We start from the raw sequence: 6,387 nt of genomic DNA on the forward strand, positions 1-6,387 counted from the left end.
AATTTCTATATTTGAACTCCTACAGTATGTAGCCTCTTCAGAATGTTTTCTTTCCCACTTAATAGTGTGCATTTAAATTGGCCTCATGTATTTTCATTGCTTGATATCTCATTTCTTTAAATGTTGAATAATATTCCATTGCCTGGATATAAGAGTTTATCAGTTCCAGAGAACATCTTAGTTGCTTCCAAGTTTAGGCCATTTTAAATAAAGCTGTCACAAACACTCATGTGCAGATTTTTGTGTGGACATAAGTTTCCACCACTTTTGAGTAAGTAACAAGTGGCACAATGCTGGATAGTATGGTAAGAGTAGGTTTAGCTTTTTTTTTTTTTCTCTAAACTTTAGTTTTAATGGCTCTCAAAATTCTGTGACAGATTTTCAGTCAAGTTGTTTCCATTAAAAAGTACTGATTTAAAAAAAACTGAAAACTGCCACATACACACAAACACCAAAAATGCCCCAGTGGTCCATAAAACATTCTCCTTTCCTCTGAAGTTTTCATGATGCATTGTTATCATAACCAGTCTTTTACTATTAAACCTGAATGGCCAATTGGGACAACAAGTTTTGAGATTGTTCTTTCATAATGGTTTAAGTCTGGGGTGGCAGGCATTGGGGGTAATATTTCTTTAGCTTTCTGAGCTTTCTGGACTGTCATAACCTGCCTGGAATCAAATCAACAATGTCAGTTTCACATGAATTCAAGAATTTAGAACCATCTTCCAGCTTCTGACCAGAATAATGATCAATTTTTTCTTTCAGCTCTGCAACTTGCAAGCATTATGAGCTGTTTAACCATCCAGGACAGGGGCACGGATGCAAGGCTTGGCAGGTTCAGGATAATCACTGAGCAATGAGACTAGCTGCTTCCATCGGTGGGTCATTTTTGATGTCACCAGCAACATTGCCATGATCAGCATATTTGATAGACACGTTCTTGACATTAAAGCCCACATTGACCCCAGGAGGAGCTTCACTCAAAGCCTCATGGTGCCTTTCAACTGACTTGACTTCAGTTGTGACATGGAGTGGAGCAAAGGTTCCACTGGGCCCTCAGGCACATTAGTAATATCATTGATTTTGTAGACATCCTGGAAGGACATATGCAAAGGCTTGTCAGTTGGATGGATTGATGGTAGGATGAATCCAAAGCTTCAAGCACCATGATTCCCCTGGCACTGCCCTCTTTATGGGTGACTTTCCATCCCTCGAACCAAGGCATATTAGCCTTGGCTCCAGCATACTGTCACCATTCCAACCAGAAATTGGCACAAACTGCACTGTGTCAGAATTGTAGCCAGTTTTCTTAACGTGGATGCTGGCTTCCTTAACCATTTCTTCATATTTCTTTTGACTCTAGGGTCACTCAGTGGAATTCATTTTATTAACACCAACAATAAGTTTTTTCACACTCAGTGTGTAAGTCAGAAAGGCATGTTCAGGGATCTGCCCATTCTTGGGGATACCAGCTTCAAGTTTACCAACACCAGCAGTGACCATTAGGGCAGCGCCATTGTCCTGAGATGTGTCTGTAATCAGGTTTCTGGTGAAATCTCCATGGCTGTGGGCATGAGTTCTAGTCACATTATACTTACTGGTCTCAAATTCCCACAGGGATATGTCAACGGTGATACCATGCTCATGTTCAGCTTTCAGTTTATGCAAGACTTAGGCATACTGAGGTGCCCTTTACCACCTTAGCAGACTCCTGTTCAATTTTGTCAATGTTTTTTTTTTTTTTTTTTTTTTGTTGTTGATCCCACCACATTTGTAGATCAGATGGCCAGTAGTGGTGGACTTGCCTGATTCGACATGTCCAATGACGTACTTTTAGAAAATTCTATATAATTTTTGTACATTTGAGTAGCTGATAAAATTACTAAAAGAAATTTAAGATGTTAACACTATTTTAATTTTATTTTGTTCTTTCCTTTTATAGAAATTATTTCTATAAAGTGCTTTGTGAATTACAACAGTAATAAATACATGGCTATGGCTGTTTATAAAAAAAAAGACGACAATGTCAATACAATTTTTTTCCTTTTCCATTTTGGCTTTGATTTAGTGATGGTTTCCAAAACACTTGTGTTCTGGCTGCAACCCTGCATGTGTTTGATTTTTAAAGAAACTCCCAAACGGCCTTTTGAAGTAGTCATACCCTTTTAGCATCCCCTTCAGCAACAAGTACAAATTCCTGTTGCTCCCCATCTGTGTCAGCATTTAGTGTTGTTGTGGAGGCATTGATTTTTTCATTATCTTGACAGGAAAATCATATGTATTTGGCCTGCCCCAGTGGTCTTGGGTCACTCCAGTTGTCCGGGTGTAGTTATTAATAATGACCCCTGTTTCACTGTTCAAAGTATCTCAATTTGACTAATCTAGTCTGTGTTTTTCTAATCACCTGTATATCACACTGGTGGGAACCATGGCCAGAAAAGTTAAACAACTTTTCCAAGGTAACCAGTTTCTAAATTGCCCAGTACTGCAACTAGAAGAAAATTGTGCCTGACCCTAAAGCTTCGAAGATGGTGTCCATCTGTAACATCTTCAGAATTTCTTCAGGACATTCTTTACCTTCCTTTACTCTTTGAGAGATATGATTCATTGCTTATCTTGCAGACTTTACAGGCTAAGTCATAACTGCAGTTAAACGTTCTCCATAAAATATAATTCCCTTTTCAAAATGAAACATAGGTCTCCCTGATGCAACTACTCATGAATGCTAACAGCTCTTTAAATCGCTGCATTTGGTTACTTTGTAGATTGATCACCACAGAGTGCTTTGCTGGGTCATATCAAAGGCTCATATTGAAAGGCTGTATTGTCTTTGCTTAATATTCTGTCCTTTCTGTAAGGCTCTATCAGATCAAAGTGTTGACCTTGTTGAATAATAATTTTACTGATGAGTTCCTGGTAAAATGGTGTCATTGTCAGAGAACAAAGTATCCTTTGTATTAAAACTTTAATGATGGGGTCAGTATAGAACGTTGAAATTCATCCTCAGGAAAGCTGTGCACAGGTGTATGAACCCAGGGTGATTAGTGGAGGGTTGGGGTGGGATAAAGTTGAGGTGGGGGCTGCACAGTTACCCTTGGGAGAAGAATTTAAGAAAAGGCAGCCTAGGAGATATGTGGGAAGTGTGTGCCTGAAGAAAGAGTTCTCCCTCCTTTTTAAAAAGGAAGGTGGTAAGCTATAAACATTTTGGTAGCAAGAAACTATGCTAGATAAAACTCATTAACTTTAATGTGACTTAACACATTTCTTCTAGGCAGAAATGTCTGCATTAGTTGACAGCTTAGGCAAGGGTAGATATTCCGTGAGGGGTCTGCCTAGAAAGTCTCAAGTCAGAGGTGAGGGGCTATCTGCTCTGACATTTAGCAGGGCATCTCTCAGGACAGTGTTATAAATTTATGGGCTTAAAGAAATATTTGTGAGTTTTGTTTTGTAAAAGTCATTCTCTTCCTGGGCTTTGTTCCTGTATCAGGAACCCAATATCAGAAATATTGTGTGTGTGTGTGTGTGTGTGTGTGTGTGTGTGTGTGGTGTGTATTCTTCTTCCCCAGCTTAAAATAACATAAACTTTCTCACTTTTGTGTTTTTTTAATGTGGTGAGAAAAGGATTATGTATGTGTGGATGTGTGTGTGTGTGTGTGTGTGTGTGTGTGAAATGAAGGAAAAGGAGAGAGAAATATTGCAAAATTCGGTGAAAAAAGTATCCTGAAATCTCACAGAAGCACTTCCACAAAGTCAGCTAGCTGTGAACCTGTCCAATTTTTTGCAAAATCTATGGGAAGGATTCTTCGCCATTTTTCTCAGCATCTTCTTTTTTCATCTTGGCTTATTAGAGATTACCAGAATGTATTTCAAAGTACATTACCAAAACCCTTCTTTTCTTTTTCTATTCACATGCTCTTGTGTGTTGCCTCTTAATAGCCCATAATCAGGTGAATTGTTTATGCTGCAGTTAAGTGAAGGTGGCTTCCTGCTGGAGACCCCCGCTGGGTTGCCATGGCAATGCCATGATCACTGATTCAGCATTAGAATTTTTGGCCACACTATTCAAATGAGCATAGAGGGAAGGCAAGTTGAGATTTTAGATAACAGGAGATCCAAAGTAACCTCTGTTAAACTTGTCCCTTGCATATGCAATAGACGTATTCCATGGAGTTTAGTGTGTGTGTGTGTGTGTGTGTATAAACTTTACACAGTAAAATCCAGTTACAGGTATATTAAAATAGTCTGATAGGTATACTCATTTGGTTTGAAAATAAAAAAAAATATTAAATTTTTTTTTTTTTTGCTCCTATTGTTTTTAGTGATAACAGGACCTATTGCCTGGTTATATTAGTTTTAGGAAAATTAAACTTCCTAATGTATGAAAAACACTCAGCTGGTATTTGATGTCATAGTAGGCAGATTTCTGAAGATGTCTGCCCAGGTTTCCTAATCTCTCATTATTAAACCAAACACTAATCTGGATACTATCCTGAAAGGAGCTTTCTAAAAGTGGTTAAGGTTACATATCAGCTGACCCTAAAACAGAGATTACCTTTAATTATCTAGATTGGTCCACTTTCATCGTAGGAGTCTGTGAAAGCCACAGAAGTATCACTCAGAGAGAGACGGCCGAAGTAGAAGTCAGAGACATCTGAACCATGAATAAAATGTGATCCAATGTTGCCGTGAGCCAAAGAATGGGGGCAGCCTCCAGAAGCTAAGAACAATCCCTGGCCAACAGCTAGCCATGAAACAGGTACCCGCGTCCAACAATTGCGTGGAGCTGTATTCTGCCAACAACCTAAGCGAATATCTACAGATTCATCTCCAGAGCTTCAGAAGCAAATGAAGTCTTGACAACACTTTGATTTGAACTTGGTAGGTCCCAGAGAACTACCTAAGTCTAGAGGCATTCCGACTTACAGGCCTATGAGATGATAAAATAGTGTTGTTTTACGCAGCTCAGTAAGTGGTACTTTGTTATGACAGAAATAGCAAATTAATATGAACACGAAGTCATGACCAAGGCCCATCTTTTCTTTTTCTTCCTTTCTCTATTCCTGATGTACTGCTTCATCTTTGCTCTCCTTTCCCCTATCAGTATCCTTAGGTTCCTTTTGTGTGTGTTACAAACACATATGAAATCAGAGGGAGTGAGAGAAGGAGAAGCCCTATTCTCTTTTCAGAGACATATTCTGCTTCTGCTTTTCTCAGAGTGCTCATTTCTCCTATACAGCAACCATAAGAGGCTGAGGTGGGAGTATTTTAATGTATTTGAGAAAGAAAAAGTGGGACGCTATGAACTGGAGAGATGGTGGTAGGAAATGAGGCTGGATATATATCCTGTGGCTAGCCTTGAGACTGTCTTTCAAGTCATGGTCAGGTTTCAAGTCGTGGTCAGGTAAGTTGATTTCATTCCAAGCATATGAGGAAGTTATTAAAGAGATTTAAGGTAGAAGAAGTGACATGATCCAATTTATATTGTAAATGCATCCTTCTACTTACTAAGTGGAGAATTCGATAGGGGCCAAGACAGGAAGCTTGTAAAGCTAGTGAGAAGGTTAGGAGAGTGATCTAGGAGAGGGAATCTAGCTGCTTGCTCTAGGGTGATGGAGGCAGAGATGCAAAGAAATTGCCATATCTGGGGCACAATTTTAAGGTGGAGCCTACAGACCAGAGGGTGGTTCACCACTCCAAATAAGCTAGTCTGATTTGCTAACCAGGCTTCCGTGCTCATCTCTTGCTGCTCACTGGATTCATAAAATGTCATCTGTCGCATATATGCTGTTCTCCAAAGCGAAAATAACACACTTCTTGCCCTCTGACACTGACCTGTGGGACTTGGATCCATTACTCAAGCCTTGATGATTCTCTGTTTCTATATAGAATCCTCCCCAATATGTTCTTTGGTCTCTTGAGCCAGCAGGCCTGGGTGAACTCACCTTGGTGATGGAGGCACTAGAGAATAAGAGTCTGCTCCTGGAGAGTTGGCTGAGCTGGTGTGGGCACAAGTACATGGAGGATTTGTGTGGGCTGCTTAGTGTTATGTTCCAGGCATGGTTAACGATTCTCACCATTGTGGGAATCTTACAACTTGTAAAAAGGAAACTGGTTTATCCTGGATTACACAACAGAAGATTAACCCTGCTCTTATCCGAAGGCATTTGCTCTTCTGCTTATGGTACTCTTCGTTTCACTTGTACTTGCTTTTCTTTATGCTTTATTCTGGCAAAAAAAAAGTCCTTTAAATCTGTAAAATACTTCCAGCTATTTTGAAATCAAGAAAGGATTTCAATATCAAATGAATGAACAAGCAAATTAACATGTGCCGTTTACATAAATAAAGTACTTAGAAGGTTTATTTTACTTTATTTTATTATGTTTGCA

At 39.3% G+C, this 6,387-nt stretch overlaps 1 pseudogene; it reads right to left on the reverse strand.

Annotated features, from left to right (window-relative positions):
* Window positions 1-657: 657 nt before the first annotated feature.
* LOC113176559 (elongation factor 1-alpha 1 pseudogene) lies at window positions 658-5,770 on the reverse strand (annotated as a pseudogene).
* Between the last annotated feature and the right edge of the window lie 617 nt (window positions 5,771-6,387).

The sequence above is a fragment of the Urocitellus parryii genome, chromosome 8, assembly GCF_045843805.1.
Source record: "Urocitellus parryii isolate mUroPar1 chromosome 8, mUroPar1.hap1, whole genome shotgun sequence".
NCBI lineage: Eukaryota > Metazoa > Chordata > Mammalia > Rodentia > Sciuridae > Urocitellus > Urocitellus parryii.